Source organism: Apodemus sylvaticus, chromosome 9 (genome assembly GCF_947179515.1).
Source record: "Apodemus sylvaticus chromosome 9, mApoSyl1.1, whole genome shotgun sequence".
Taxonomy (NCBI): Eukaryota; Metazoa; Chordata; class Mammalia; order Rodentia; family Muridae; genus Apodemus; species Apodemus sylvaticus.
Window position 1 is genome coordinate 3257179 of NC_067480.1, and position 17571 is coordinate 3274749.

At 40.6% G+C, this 17571-nt stretch overlaps 1 protein-coding gene and 1 pseudogene across 1 annotated transcript in view; both read right to left on the reverse strand.

The window, feature by feature from the left end:
• Window positions 1–17571, reverse strand: part of Dlgap1 (DLG associated protein 1) — an 865098-nt gene that overhangs the window by 443220 nt on the left and 404307 nt on the right. The window lies entirely within an intron of this gene.
• Window positions 5781–9469, reverse strand: LOC127692748 (dephospho-CoA kinase domain-containing protein-like; annotated as a pseudogene).

The window sequence follows — 17571 nt, forward strand, 5'->3', positions numbered from 1 at the left end:
TCTGTTCCACAGCCCACTCCTGGTATTTGCCCTTTGTTTCTGTAGATTCCACTTGCCAGTGATAGCAATGGGATTTACCTTCCTAAAGTATCTTTAGTATTTCACACAGCACCATTTTCTAGGTTTTTCAATGTCATATGTAACTAATTTTTTTCTTTTCTAAATCTGAACAATATGCATCGTTCCCTTCCCTCCCTGCATGCTCTTTCTACATGTGTGTGTGTGTGTGTGTGTGTGTGTGTGTGTGTGCATGAGAGAGATATTACATTTTACTTGTACATCTATTAATGGATACTTTGTTCAATTCCATGCCTTGGTTATTATGTTGTAATAAATATGAAGGTGAAGATACTTCTTGGAAATAGTGACATAATTTCTTTTTGTTAATTGTCCTGTGGTTGGTTTGTTGGAGATTATAATAGTTCCGTGTTTGTGTTTTTGATAATGGTAACAGAAACTTACATTCCTATCACTAGTGTATCAGTCCTTGTTCTCCATATGATGCTAACCTGCTTTCAATGACTTAGTTATCACTGAGCAAATGTCAACATTCTTTCTAGTAGGCAAGGAATATTGCTAATGCTGAGTTCTTGGTGCTTGTCATCCAGCCCACTGTTGATCTGTCTCTCTTCTTCTCTCTCTTATGGTGGAGCTGTCTTTATTTGTCATCTTCTTGATAGGGTGCTCCTGAGAGGTCCTATTTAAATGTGCTGCCCTCGCTTCATACCTCCTCTCTCTCATTGATTTGCTCCAAGTCAGTATTTTTCTGCAACATATACTGCCATCTAACTAACACTCTCCACTTAAAAACAATTTTACAGTATTTCTTGTTTTATTTCTCATACTAGAATGAAGAAAAAAAGACTTTTAGTTGGTGGTGTTTTTTTTTTTTAATCTGAAAAAAAAGTGTGTCTCTAGTGGTAGAATCAGGGAAAATTACAGGTTTAGAATGAGTATTTGAGTAATGCATCACTCTGTAACTAAACCTGGAGAGACATTCAATTTCTCTGTGATTGAGGTGTCAAAACAGTGTCCTTCTGATATACCTTAATGTTTCTTGTTTTCAGTCACCTGCAGGCAACTGTGGTCCAAACATATTGACTAGAACATTCCAGAAAAATCAATTCTAAGGGGGGCTGGTGAGATGGTTCGGCAATTAAAAGCACTGGCTGTTTTTCCAGAGAACTTAAGTTAGATTCAGAGGGCCCAGGTTGGGCTGTTCACAATTGTCTGTAACTTGAGCCCTAGGGGATCTAATGCCCTCTCCTGATCCTATGGACATGCACACATGGGTACATAAATAAAAAGAAATCTTAAAAACTCATAAGTTTTAAATAAATTCAAGTACTGTATGCTCCTGAAACTATTCTGTTATTATTGTTATATGTCTATTTTGTATCTAATTAACAAATTAAGTTTTATCTTATCTTGGTTATGCAAACAAGAAAAACATATGCACAGTGGGAAACTCCGTGGCTCAGGTATCTGTTGGCATATTGGAATGTGTCCCTAAGGAGAATGGGGGGGGGGGATGTGAACTACGGTATAATGGTATAATACTCAATGATAAATAGATTCATCAATTAACTTATTTTCTGTTGTAATTGCTGAATAAAATCTTCTGGCTAAAAACAAAACAATGTAAAATTTAGTTCTTTGAAGTTTAACAAAAACCAGTTTCCTGTCAGGTGGGAAACATCATACATGTTATGGATACATTTCGGACACCAAAAACATTGGTGGCCATACCATTGATGAAATTACATTTTACTTAACCATGGTGACCTACTTATGAAAACCCATATACATGTGTGCCTCGTGGGCACACAGTCTGCCTAGGCGGGGTCCTCTCTCTTTAATAGGAATTTAAAGAGGCCTCTTCAAAGATCTTGTTCAGAAATTCACAACAGTGTTTGTCAAACAACCACTCATAGAATTCTCAAAGGTTTTTTTGGGGTATTTTGAAGAGCAATTTTCAGCTAGTTATATAAAAGAACTTTACAACAGTGAGTTTCAAAGGAGGATGAATCTTTGAGGTATCTGTTTGAACACAATGATGATTTAACGAACTTTAGACACCCCTTAGAGTTTTTAAAGTAGGAGGTAAATGGAAGCATCCTGACTCATTAAGGAAATTGTGAAGTGATTTGCTGACTAGAAAATGCTGCTTCATTTAAAATCGTCACTATAAAGACTTCAGAGCAACTTAGAACAATTGTATGAAATAATATTAAATTACTCACATATACAAAGCCACACATGGTAGTTGTAGCCATGCAAAATAAGCAATTCTTTCCAAAGAATCTACTATGAGTAATAAAATGATTCATTTTCTGTATTTTTATAGTTTGAAATGAAATATTGTAAGGAATAAAGTATTAGAACAAAATATTGATCATGGTACGTAAGTGATAGTTTATTAAACAAAACTCAAGACAGTTTGCTTTGGATGGAAAATGATTACTGGTCATTTCAGCATCTGAAAGAGATTTTCTCTCCAGATCTTTAGGTGAGGAGCTGTGTCATTCACAATCAAAAGGACATGAAACAACTTATGAAAGATTCAATAAACACCACTTAATTAAAAGCTCTGAAAGTTTACGTAGAGAAATCAATGATTTAATGAGACTTAGTTGAATTTTCCTTGATATTATTCTGACATCTGCCATTTTCTTTTCCCAGTCTAACAACTAATTTCCTGAGGAGTATGATGTACCATGAGGGACAGGATAGCAAGCACACATTTAGATTTTCTTCTGTGAGTTGCTGAACAAAAGAAAGGAAGAAGCTGAGTGGCTTGAACCACATTGCTTTGCGTTTGAAAGCAGTCAAGATTGACTGACCTACATCAAAATGTTCAGTGTGTAGAGTTTGGAAGAAGAGGGGCATTACGTAGGGGCCATTCATCGAGACCTTTCACGGCAGGGCTGAGTCACATACAGAAACAGTCACATGTGTGTCATTCTGCCTGGAAATAAGCTCTTTAGGAATCAAAGTCTTAGGGCTTACAGAATGGAGTCAGAGTGACCAGGAGGGCCTCTGAGCCCTTGCACTCCCATGCTTCCCTGTGGTGGGTCTCAGTAAGGTGTGAGCCCTGTATCCATCCCCTGCTTACAAGATTCTGAACAACTCAGGTCAGGGAGGTCACCTGTGGATCCAGAATGGCTAAAATGTACTTGGCATTTGATAAATGAAAGCACATTTTCTTGGTGAAAGGCTGAATGTATCTGTGAATCAATGCTCTTAGACTTTACAAGAGTATTGGAACAGATGAATTCAACATTCTTTCTCAAGTGCAAGAAGTATGAGAAACAATTAATAAAAGCAAGCCTTTCTGGGAAAACAGGGGGAGGGAAGGGGGCTGATGGGACTTTTGGGGAGTGGGGGTCTAGAGAAGGGGAAACCATTTCAAATGTAAATAAAAAATTTATCAAATAAAAAAAATAGACTATAAATGAAAAAAAAAAGCAAGCCTTTGTTAACTCCATACATTATTAGATTGGCACATACATGCATAGAACTGCTGAGCCTTTCACTATTATTTCTCTGCTTATTAAAGTCCATATATATTCTTAATTCCATCATTTATGAAATATTCAATCATAGATAAAGCTGAAATATCTCTAGGCTAGAAATCTTAGAAACAAGTTTGGCACACCAAATCATTCTCTCTACAGTCTTCCTAGTCTAGGAAACAGACTGTATATATATATATGTATATATATATATATATACATATATATATATATACATATTTATATATATTTTTAGAAACTGTAGAGGGCTCCACAAAATATCATGCATTAAATTCTTCAATTTTCTCTTACTGACAGACTCCTGTGGTGCTAAGATTCTTGCATAAATATTTTTATTGCCATATTGGATCTTTTCCCTTAGTCATTTGGGTAAAAAAGTATTTCTCTTATTTTGCACTTTTCTGATTAATATGGGGTATTATCACTTTGGGTGTGGTGTGTGTGTGTGTGTGTGTTGCTGGACAAATATATACCATTGAGCTAACCCCATAACCACAAACCATGTCTCATGTACTACTTATCATGAATTAAATTAAGTCAAGATATATGTAGTCACATCAAAATCACACTAGAGTATAAAAACACAAGTCAGTAGTAAAACCTATCCATTCCTGTTGCTTTAGTCTAAGCAGAAATGTGCCTTAAAGTATTCCTGAATGTAGTTGTCAGTCCAGGCAGCTTTTGAAAAGACTTCCGGTTTTACATACTGGATTTATAATCCTCAAGAAGGGCAATGCTTTGACTCTTTTGGGACACGTTTCAGGACAAATGACCAATGCTCTGAAAAAAAAAATCATTCACTTTTCTCAGGGAATCTGCCCTCATGAACATACCTGCTTGGCGAGAACCAATCAGTTTATATCACTGTCATTGTGGTCTCTGTCCCAACTGGGAACCATCTACGCAGTCAGTATGCTGAGACTGTCAAATTTAGCATCACAGAGATAGTCAACTTTCAAATGCTGCAAACTCCACCCTCGGGCTAGGCTATGCACTGCACTGCAATTCTGCTGTTTTAACAAACAGGTGTCTTTGGTTGTTAGATAGAATGACCAAGATTAAAGTGGGCATGACTACGGTGGCCTAATTGGAAAAAGTTAAGTATTGACTTATAGGACACAGAATACACACATTTCCCTCCTGCCTCATCCTTAAGGGTGAAAGTGTATAGTACAAACAGAGTCTGAGTAAAGGAAGAAGAAGCAGAGAGCCACCAGTGTCATTCAGATCCTTTTAACATCCTTTCCCTCTCTTTCCACTCTAATACTACATAGTTGTGATTAATAACTTTAGAACATGATTATGAGGTTAATACTATTATATGAAGGAAACATAGATCTTCCTTATTATTTTCAAGCCATATTTGTCATGGACAATTAAGCACTTGCAAAAGACATAGGTTTGCTTCTATTTAAAAAAAGTCACTTGACAAAGCAATATGTATTTCTGCGTAGGCTCAAAGTAGCATTTTACTTTCTTGTTTATGCTGCGTTAAAGTAATTTTCTATCATTAAGCTTGAAAAAAAATCTTTCATATCTTTTTTTAAAAGACCAATTTAATTCATTGAGCACCAGGGGAGGGCAGGCTGTAGTCCACTAGGATACAGAAATAAGTCAGCTCTGCTATCTCGAGGTGTACAGACTAGGAGAAATCAGTGTATTGATGATTGTTCTACCTTGGATTAAGATGAAGTATAGAAGCTGATATTTGGAGCACCCAACTCAGCCTGGGACTGCTGGTGCCTGACACAGGGCAGTCGGGGATGCATACTGCAGGGTAGGGAGACTCTAGGAGAAGGGAACGTCTAGGGGAAGACACAGAAGATAGCATAGGGCCTGGGGAATACCAAGAGCACAGGACTCAGAGGCAGTAGTGGAAGTTAGTAGTGAATGGGAGTAAAGTCCATTTAGAAGATGCATCTCTCCTAGAGCCCTGGCACAGCCTAACCACAGCCTAGTCACAGCATTACCCAGAGAGGACCTACCCTGGCAAAGGCTTCAACCCAGGAGACAACTCCCATTGAAGGAGAAACCCTTCAGGCTAGAAGGGTTTGTGTGGTCCATTAGAGAGGCTGTAGCCATGAAAGGGTAGGTGCTCTGAGAAGGCTCATGGCCAAGATACTGTCTCCACATAGCGGTAGCTATGGGCAGGGTCACACAGACTGTTTACTGTTCTTTTCCTCTCATTATGGATGCTGTTCTGTAGGTGGTACCAGGGGAAGGAGGGCACAAAGGGGTGCATATTCACAGTTGGCTTCTTTTTGCCCTCTGAGTCCCAGATGTAAACAGGGCTAGCCCAGCACAGGGGTCAGAGTAAATGTGGTATTGACGACATGGTGCCTGCCTTAGGTCTCTAAGGATAAGGAGGCCTATAGCTTGCTGCCTTGGTGTTCCCAGCTAAGGTGAAGGTAGAGGGAAAGGGAGAGCCAGTAGAGGAGGCTGGCAATGCCCACTGGGAATCTGAGCCTCAGTGGCAGAACACTCCATGGAGTGTTCCAGCCTGGTCTACAAGTTCCAAGTTCTCTAGAACATGGTTAGCTATGTAGGCCTTATCCTTCAGGGGCAACTGGGTATTGATCTTTGTTTCTGTGTCCTCTTGGTTTAGGTTGTTCTGCACCAGTTGTTTGTCTTGTTTGGTGTATACCACCACTGTGTCCTTTGTGTACCTGAACAGCAGCTGTATGTCTCAGTTGTAACATATTACCACTGTGTCCTTCATGTACCTGTACAGCTTCTTGGTCTAAAAAGGAGGGGGATGTCCAGAATCACATGGTGATACTTTGGACAAGGTATTTGTAGACTTCCTTCATCATTTCCTGGTAGATCTTTGGGTAGGTGATGGAGTTGAGTAGCTGCCGGTGGTCATGCTGGTTGAAGATCAGGTCTCCAAGAATCTTCTGGTTGATGTTGCCTTTACTCAGGAAGATTTTGGTGCCAAAGGTCTCTACAATACACCAGTGGGCATGATATCCTGGCTGAATGATGTGCTGGGCAATGATATCTGCATCAGTCATAGCATAGTCCAGCTGTTAGAACACCTGGATGACAGAGCTCTTACCTGAGGCCCACTAGAAATTTCTTCCCAGGAAAGAGAGGAGATTGACAGACTGGGAACCAGGAAGCAGTGGATAGTAGGTACACCTGCTGATCAGCTGCTCTACCAGGCTGGAAGGACTGGGGCTCAGTCTCAGCCTCAGCCTCAGTTGCGAGCCCAATCTCTGCAGACCTTACTGGCTGGCTTGCTGCACACAGACCAGATGCTCTTCTGATCCCTGTGGGCACCAGGCATGCATGTGGTACACAGATAAATATGCAGACAAGAATCCATACACATAAATTAAAAATAAACTTTTCTACATCACATTTTATCCATTCAGTGAATATAACAGAGTCAGTTTTGGATCCAGGGAAAATACTTGGGATACTTATAGAGAATGTTTTACTCTAGTTCAACAGAGAAGACAGCCTCCAGACCTCTCCACTTAACAAGCATACTTCCACGGTGACAAAATCATGTGTTTGAAAGACTGAGAACACGAGACTATGTTCTGGTTTGGGTTCTGACACCAGGCAGCTATAATATAATAGTGTGTTTTTACCATTTTAACCAATTCACAATACATACAATCTTTGTGTATTAATAAGGTAACTAAGAGTCAATGCCTCAATGCATATAGATTATATAATGCTTAAATTACATTAAATTACACAACTTTTCTAACATTTGCCATTTTTATAGAAAAATGTTGAAAATCCTTTCTGCCAGCCTTCTAAAGCTCTCAGTGCTTTGTTACCCAGTATGGCCTCGACCCTGCAGCACACACTAGGGCTTCTCTTTCTTGACTAACCGCATCTTCATTCTCATTGTTCAACTCTTTGTCTTTCCTCTCCACCTTGAATTATTTCCAGCAATACTATCCCTGTTGTCATTCACGTGGCCACTGCACATCTTTGACAATGATACTCTGTGAAATCTAACTTCTATACACACAGCTCACTATTCACAGAGATTTCTCTCTTGATTGTCACATGTTGCCTGAGTCACTTACCTTGGTGACCTTGCAGAATCATCTCATAGAGCTCAATTATCTGCACTCAACAGTGTGCCTAGGATTTACAAAACACAACCAGAAGGAGATTATTATTGATACCTATATATATTTCTGATCTCCTTTCTCATATACTGGTTTAAAATGTACTTTCTTTATAACCACACAGGAAAGAATACTCACAAAAATTCAGGTTATACGGTACTAGACTTAGTGACATGCCAATAAGAAAAATCAATTGTGTGCTCTGAGATGTTCTGAGGAATGTTTCACATTACAGAAGAGTGTATTGAAAATAAATGAGTTTAAAAACACCTTCTGGTATTTGGTCTGAACCACCAACCAAAGAACATACACAGGCTGCATCTATGCCTCCCCGCTCATACGTAGCATATGTGCAGCTTGGTCTTCATGTGGATCCTGAACAACTGGAGTGGGGGCTAACACAAAAGCTGTTTCCTATATGTGTGATATGTTCTTTTAGCTGGGCTGCCTTTTCTAGCCTTAATAGAAGAGGAAACGCCTAGCCTTGCAGAGACTTGAAGTGCCAGGGTGGTGGAGATACCCAGGGGCTACCCACCTGCCCAGAGGAGAAGGGGAGGTAGAGGCGGGGAATGATTTTGGGATGGGACAGTGAGTAGGATGTGAAGTGAATAAATTGAAAAATTAAATAAAGAAACAACAGCTAAGGTTGGATGTGGGGGGAAAAAACCTGCTGGGGTACAGCCTCAAAAAGCAGTCATCTACGGACTCTCCCGAAAATGGCATTTTAGGTGAAGGGGGACAACACACACCCACTTCAGTAGGTTTTGGGCTTTGGGAGTGCTCCAGAAATAAATCTGAACCCCAGGAAATTACCACTTATATACTTGCAAACGTTTCTAGATGCCGCCCAGACACCTACTCGCTTGACATTGTATTGGTTGATAATGGTTTCTGGCTATGGAGCTGATTTCTCTTTGTTTTAATCAGGAACAATGAAGCCTTTCCAACTCACAGTTTGCCTGTTCCTTTCATTCCAGCACACTGAACTTGGTTCTGCAGCATCTGAGAGGGTCCTATGTGTACCTTCAGTCTAGTTTTGGTGATAACAGACTCAGTGTTTACAATTCACACGCCCACTTTTTTTTGGCACCTTGGGTAGGCCATTTGGAAAAGGTTAAATAGGCTATTTGTTTTGTCAGTTACAGAAGAGCGGGCCAGATATCTTTTACAGTAGCAATTTTATTTGAAAATTTGAGACAGGGTTGTCCTTGAAGTTCAATCTTCCTGGCTCTCCAATTGCTAGGATTTCTGGCATGTGTCACCAGAGCTGGCTCTGTGACAGCTTCTCAAACATTTTTATTAAGAAGATTAAATATTACCGTGCAAACTGAGCCCTTGATATGAAGTTATACTAGGAAGGAAACAGCTGGCTCTTGATGCAAGCTTCTATGAAAAGCACATGTTTCCTAATGGAAACCAGGTGTGTGGAGGGTATGAAAATCAGACTTGGTGCAAAAGCACAGTAGACCTGAAGCTCAGCTATTGGGAGAAATCGTGGGGAACATTTAATTACATTTCCCCCTTTTAGAGCAGAGAGATTGAATTTTCACATGACTGAACAGAAACACAAAGCATACTTTTCTTTTCTTTTCTTTTTAAACTGGAGATTTTCTGTAATGGCTCCTTTCCAAATATTTACAGCTCACTTAAGTCTGAGCTTTCCTTTTAGACCATGGGTATTTACTCTCTGGATCCTTTAAGAAAGAGCTAGGATATCTCTCAGGAGTTTCCTGCCACTGTCTGCATTCCTCACGTTACTCTTTTGCAAGAGATCTCTGAGCTCGTTGAGTCCACACAAGAATGCTCGCCATGTTCATTCCCTCCCAGTACAGGGTCCATTCGGATATGATCTAGGGACTTTTCTTTTTGGACATAAAGTCAGGAAAAGAGGAAGATCTCTCTCTCTCTCTCTCTCTCTCTCTCTCTCTCTTTCTCTCTCCCTATCCATCCATATCTATCTATCTATCTATCTATCTATCTATCTATCTATCTATCTATCTATCTCTATATCTCTATGTATGCATGTGTGTATGTATGTATGTATGTATCTATATCTATCTATCTATCTATCTATCTATCTATCTATCTATCTATATCTATATATATAGTATGCTCAGAGTGAGGAAGGGAAGCAAAAGCCAGGCTTAGATGTCACTACCAAAATAAATAAACTCGTAAATGGTGAGTGCTCATCACTAAAGAACGCTGTTGATGCTTCCTCCTGCATACCTGGTACAAAGTCCAGCACTCTGATCATAATTTGGGCAGCCTGAGACAACACTGCCCTTTGAAAGTCATTTTTTTTTTACAGTATCACAGAATTAATAACTTTGTTATAGTGTTTTTACACATGTGTGTCATTATACCTTGCTCTCCATTCCTCCCCTCCCCTGCTACTCTCTCTCCATTCCTCCCCTCCCCTGCCACCCCCTCTCCATTCCTCCCCTCCCCTGCCACCCCCTCTCCATTCCTCCCCTCCCCTGCCACTCTCTCCATTCCTCCCCTCCCCTGCCACCCCCTCTCCATTCCTCCCCTCCCCTGCCACTCTCTCCATTCCTCCCCTCCCCTGCCACCCCCTCTCCATTCCTCCCCTCCCCTGCCACCCCCTCTCCATTCCTCCCTTCCCTTGCCACCCCCTCTCCATTCCTCCCCTCCCCTGCTACCCCCTCCCCATTCCTCCCCTCCCTTGCCACCCCCTCTCCATTCCTCCCCTCCCTTGCCACCTCCTCTCCATTCCTCCCCTCCCCTGCTACCCCCTCCCCATTCCTCCCCTCCTCTGCCACCCCCTCTCCATTCTTCCTAGTCCCCTCTATTCCCCTCACTTCACTCTGGCCAGCTCCCTTTCTTCCTCTGCTTGCTTTCTTTTTAAAAACTGTTTGAAACCCTTTTCTCCTCCTTCTAATCCTGTCCCTATTCTCCCCACCACCTTTCCGTCCAAACATCACCCCCATCCTTGCCTGCCTCTCTCCAGCCACTGGGGTATACCTGGTATTGCTTGTATGTTCATGGCCTTGGGACTATCTATTGGAGCATATTCCTCAACCCTCAAAAACAACAACAACAACAAAAAATTGGACTCCCCCTCCTTCAGCCGTCACCAAACACCAACAGCTCCTCAGGTGGGGGAGAGCCCTTGTAAATCCCTCCTTTAGCTGGCTGGATCTGATCTTGCTTATATTTTTGCATACAGCCTTAGCTTCTGTGAGTGTCTGCATATGTGATGGTGCTGACATCCAACATGGCAAGCGCTCTTTCAAAGCAGCTGTCTACTCTCTCTGGTTCTCACAATCTTTCTGTTGCCTCTTCAGCCATGAGTTCTGAAACTTGTGGAAAGAGGAGTTGATGGAGATGACCTCATGGATCTGTTACCTTCTCTCTGGGAATTCCTTAAGATCTCTTCGTCACCCCTATCGCTTTTCTAGAACAAAATGCCTTTGAAAGATGTACCCCCTTGTCATAAGAGATGGATGTAGTGCTGTAGGGATGGAGTGAGAGAGTTATCGCTGATCCATTTCTGGCTGGACACACTCTCTGAAGTGAGCAAGAGGTGACACACTTACACTGCCTTAGTTGGAGCCATCTGCCACCATGCCTTTCCTTGACCTGATAGACTCAAACCATGACTCCAAGAAAACACTGTCTCCTTTAAGTCACTTTATGTCAGGGAATTGGTCATAGGAACAAGAAATGTAGCTAACACAGTCACAACTTAATTATTTCTTTGTTGCAATGTTAGTTAATATACAACAAACAAACAAATAAAAACAAAAGCAATGGAAAAGTGAGAGGAATTGATCTTTTAAACCCTGATGCTATTTTGTGTCTTTTCCCCCCACTGAATCTCATAGGATTAAAAAAAAAATAATTTGATGAAACTCTTTGAAACATTGCAAACAGTGGTAATTACTGAATCTCATAGAATTAAGAAGATAATTTGACCCTTTTTATTTCTTCAGGTGTTATGGGACTGTTTAGTTGATCTATTTGATCCTGATTTAGTTTTGGTGTCGGAAATCCAGGACACAATGAGAAGACCAAACCTAAGGATTATAGGCATAGATGAGAGTGAAGATTTACAACTTAAAGGGCCAGCAAATATCTTCAACAAAATTATGGAAGAAAACTTCCCTAACCTAAAGAGAGAGATGCCCATGAATATACAAGAAGCCTACAGAACTCCAAACAGACTGGACCAGAACAGAAATACCTCCTGTCACATAATAATCAAAACCCCAAATGTACTAAACAAAGAAAGAATACTTAGGGCAGTAAGAGAAAAAGGGCAAGTAACATATAAAGGAAGACCTATCAGAATTACACCAGATTTTTCACCAGAGACCATGAAAGCTAGAAGATCCTGGGCAGAGCTCATGCAGACTCTAAGAGAACACAAATGCCATCCGAGACTACTATACCCAGCGAAACTCTCAATTACTATAGATGGAGAAACCAAGATATTCCACGACAAAACCAAATTTACACAATATCTTTCTACAAACCTAGCCCTACAAAGGTTAATAGGGGGAAAGCACCAGTACAATGAGGGAAACTATACCCTGGCAAGAGCAGGATATTAAGCTTCTTTCATCAAACCCAAAGAGGATAACCACACACATATAAAATTAAAATAAAAAATGTTAGGAAGCAATAACCACTACTCATTGATATCTCTTAACATCAATGGACTCAATTCCCCAATAAAAAGACATAGACTAACAGACTGGTTACGTAAACAGGACCCTACATTTTGCTGCTTACAGGAAACACACCTCAATGTCAAAGACAAAAACTACCTTAGAGTAAAAGGCTGGAAGACAATTCTACAAGCAAATGGTCCCAGGAAACAAGCTGGAGTTGCCATTCTAATTTCAGATAAAATTGACTTTCAACCTAAAGTCATCAAAAGAGACATGGAAGGTCACTACTTGCTGGTCAAAGGAAAAATCCAACAAGAAGAACTCTCAATCCTGAACATCTATGCCCCAAATACAAGGGCGCCCTCATTCATAAAAGAAACTTTACTAAAGCTCAAAGTACACATTGCACCTAACACAATAATTGTGGGTGACTTCAACACTCCACTTTCACCAATGGACCGATCAGGAAAACAGAAACTAAACAGGGAGACAATGAAACTAATTGAAGTTTTGAACCAATTGGAGTTAACAGATATATATAGAACTTTTTATCCCAAAGCAAAAGAATATACCTTTTTCTCAGCACCTCATGGTACCTTCTCCAAAATAGATCATATAGTTGGTCACAAGACAGACCTCAACAAATATAAGAAGATTGAAATAATCCCATGCCTCCTATCAGATCACTATGGAGTAAAAGTGGCCTTTAGTAACAGTAAAAACAACAGAAAGCCCACATGCACATGGAAACTGAATAATACTCTACTCAATGAAGAAATAAAGAAAGAAATCAAAGATTTCTTAGAATTTAATGAAAATGAAGGCACAACATACACAAATCTATGAGACACATTGAAAGCAGTGCTAAGAGGAAAACTCATAGCTTTGAGTGCCTTCAAAAAGAAATTCGAGAGAGCTTACACTAGAAGATTAAAGGAACAACTGAAAACCCTGGAACAAGAAGAAGCTAATTCACCCAGGAGGAGGAGAAGACAGGAAATCATCAAACTCAGGGCTGAAATCAATCAAGTAGAAACCAAGAGAACCATACAAAGAATCAACAAGACCAAAAGCTGGTTCTTTGAAAAAAATCAACAAGATAGATAAACCCTTAGCCAGACTAACCAAAGGGCACAGAGAAAGTATCCAAAATTAACAAAATTAGGAATGAAAATGGAGATATCACAACAGAAACCGAGGAAATTCAAAAAATCATCAGATCCTACTACAAAAACCTATACTCAATACAACTGGAGAATCTGGAGGAAATGGACATTTTCTTAGACAGATACCAATTACCAAAATTAAACCAGGATCAAATAGAGCATCTAAACAGACCCATAACCCCTAAAGAAATAGAAGGGGTCATAGATAGGCTTCCAACCAAAAAAGCACAGGACCAGATGGTTTCAGTGCAGAATTCTACTAGACCTTCAAAGAAGACTTAACACCAATACTCTTCAAACTCTTCTACCAAATAGAAACAGAAGGAACACTACCCAACTCCTTCTTCGAAGCCACTATTACGCTGATACCAAAACCGCACAAAGACCCAACTAAGAAAGAGAATTTCAGGCCAATTTCCCTTATGAATATCGATGCAAAAATACTAAATAAAATTCTTGCCCACAGAATCCAAGAACACATCAAAATGATCATCCACCATGATCAAGTAGGCTTCATCCCAGGAATTGATCCATTCTTATCTCCATGTACTAAACTTCACTCCAAGTGGATCAAGGACCTCCATGTAAAACCAGACACACTGAAACTAATAGAAAACAAACTGGGGAAGACCCTTGAGGACATGGGGCACAGGGGAAAAGTTCCTGAACAGATCACCAATAGCTTATGCTTTAAGATAAAGAATTGACAAATAGGACCTCATGAAATTACAAAGTTTCTGTAAGGCAAAGGACACTGCTAAAAGGACAAAACGGCAACCATCAAATTGGGAAAGGATATTCACCAACCCCACATCTGATAGAGGGCTAATATCCAATATATACAAAGAACTCAAGAAGTTAGACCCCAGGGAACCAAATAACCCTATTAAAAATGGGATACAGATCTTAAAAAGAATTTTCACCTGAAGAAATTCTGATGGCCGAGAGGCACCTTAAGATGTGCTCAACATCATTAGTCATTAGGGAAATGCAGATCAAAACAACCCTGAGATTTCACCTTACACCAGTCAGAATGGCTAAGGTCAAAAACTCAGGAGACAGCAGGTGTTGGCGAGGATGTGGAGAAAGAGGAACACTCCTCCACTGCTGGTGGGGCTGTAAGATGGTACAACCACTGTGGAAATCAGTCTGGAGGTTCCTCAGAAAACTGGACATGAGACTTCCAGAGGACCCTGCTATACCTCTCCTGGGCATATACCCAAAGCATTCCCCGGCATGCAATAAAGACACATGCTCCATTATGTTCATAGCAGCCTTATTTATAATAGCCAGAAGCTGGAAAGAACCCAGATGCCCCTCAAAGGAGGAATGGATACAGAAAATGTGGTATATTTACACAATGGAATACTACTCAGCAATTAGAAACAATGAATTCACAAAATTTTTAGGCAAATGGTTTGATCTGGAAAATATCATCCTAAGTGAGGTAACCCAATCACAAAAGAATACACATGGAATGCAATCTCTGATAAGGGGATATTAATTAGCCCAGAAGCCCTGAATACTCAAGGCACAAATTGCATAACAAATGACTCCCATGAAGAAGTATGGAGAGGGTCCTGATCCTGGAAAGGATTGATCTAGCATGGGAAGGGAATATAAGGACAGAGAAAAAGGAGGGAGGTGATTGGAGAAGGGACGGAGAGAAGAAGGTTTATGGGACATATGGGGAGGGGGGATCCGGGAAAGGGGAAATCATTTGGAATGTAAACAAAGAATATAGAAAATAAAAATATTAAAAAAAAAAGAAGATAATTTGATGAAATTCTTTGCAACAGTGCAAGACTAGTCAACTGGTCAACTTTGTGTCAACATCACATTAACAGAGAAGATGTAACAAAAAGTCTGGAAAAGTACTTTTGTTTGTGTCATCTGCTTTCTACTGGTCTACACAATAGCTTTTTAGTCAAAGACTTCCAGCTCAGGGCAGACTTTTAATTTTTAGTTGCCCAATTGCAAGCAAATGCTGAGAAAATACAGGATATAGTCAAAGATCCATAGCAAAGCAGTCAGAACAAAAAGGAAATGCACTCTTGGTTATTCTCATCATTAGCAGCTCTGTGGACTCAACCTGATTACTATCATAATTACCAGCTCTGTAGATTCAGTCTGGTTATACTCACTATTACCAGATCAATAGACTCAGTCTGGTTATTTTCACCATTACTAGTTCTGTGGACCTCAGTCTGGTTATGATGAGCTCACAGCAAGTGTGAGCAAACCTGTCATCTTGGAAGATGTTTTACACTGATGCCCAGACTTTTCTTGGCTCTAAATTTAATCTATCACTTTCCACCTGTGTGACATTGGAAGATTCTTTAACGTCTCTGTGCTTCTGTTTTTGTCATGCAGCAAGAACACAATTGCTTCAAATGTAGCTATAATGGTTGAAGAAGGTATTAATCATAGACGTTACATTACTGTGCAGGAAGAAGTAACTGTTGGCTTTTACAATTATAGTCCTTAGAAGTTGGATTTTAGTTCCTGAAAAACATAATGTACCAAAATAGAAATGGAGTTTTAGACTGTTTCAGGATGACTTTTTCCTATACAATTCTTAAAAAATTTTATGCATGACAAGGTTTATTTGTCCATTTAAGAACAGAGAGATTTCTGTCTTTGCTCAAGTACAGAAAGGAAAGTCATGGCTCCTTTTCACAAGGGCTGAAGGAACCATAGGTCTAGAGACACAGTTTCTCTTCACATTTCCTCCTGTTCCTTCAAAGCTCAACATGCTGCAAAGATTTGTGTGACTCAAACCACTCTGACTTGGTGTAAGTTGAGGTCAGCAGCAAATTGTTCAGAAGATGAGATGTTCAAGAAGAAATGTCTAGAAAAGTTTCCTGTTCTGCAGAGGATGTGGCAGTCTGTGACAAATATATTGCCTAAACTTCAAAGCAATTTATGTATCCATTTTTTTTAAATAAAAGATTTATCTGTTCTCTTTATGTCCAGAAGAGGGCATCAGAACCCATTACAGATAGTTGTGAACCACCATGTGGTTGCTGGGAATTGAACCTAGGGCCTCATGAAGAGCAGTCAGTGCTCTTAACCACTGAGTCATCTCTCCTGACAGTATTGTGTCCTTTTAAGGCAGGGTTTGGCAAGATAAAGGACTACTACTTCTTTTGTTCAAGGTGTTACAAGTGCCCGTGGAATTCACTGGAAGCAACTTTTCCACATGCCTCCTTCAGAGAAGTTGGCTTTAGAAAGCAGAGCCTAAAACAGCAACCAAAGAGTATACACGGGCTGGACCCTAACTTGCTGCACATATGCAGCAGATGTGTAGCTCGGTCTTCATGTGGGTCCTGGGGAGTGGGGGCTGTCCCTAAAGCTGTTGCCTGTCTGTCTGTTGAAAATCCTACCCTAAGCAGGCTGCCTTGTCTGGTCTCAGTGGGAGGGGATGTGCCTAGCCTTGCAGAGACTTGATGTGCCAGGGTAGGTTGGTACCTAGCAGGACCTCCATCCTCTCAGAAGAGAAGAGGATAGGGGATGGGAGGAGGGACTGTGTGTGTGTGGGGGGGGCTGGAGGTGGGGCAAGAATTGGGATGCAAAGTGAATAAATACATTTTAAAAAATGGAAAGGGGATAATTACAATCCTCAGAGTCTAACTGGGGAGTTTGCTGGAAGGGGAGAAACAGGAATAGAGATGACACCCACATTTCCACCATAAAAAGGTCCTACTTACCAGCTACAAAGTGAAGCAACAGCAGCCAGAAAGAGATCTACTCCACCTCTACCCACATCCCTGGAGATTCCCTCCCTGGAGATTCCTTCCCTCCCTACAAGATATCTGACTTGTAATCCAGTGTTTGTAAGAGGGGAAGGATGCAGACAAGTTTGAAAGAAAGGTGCTTTATGCTGCTTGAAGCAACTCAAGGAAATCCCCCTTGTGAGACCCCTTCCCCACAGGAAGGCACACACTCCTGTCCTCAGGGGAGGGGCCAGAGTGCAGGAAGCCAAAGGGCACAGCAGCCTGTTCACTCACCATTTCCCTATGACCTCTGTCTCTCAATCAAACACTCCGGCTCCAGCCCCTCTGTCCGACCATGTCTCACAAATTAGTACTTTTAATACAAATTTGGGGGTTTGGGTCTTTTTTTTTGTGTGTGTGTG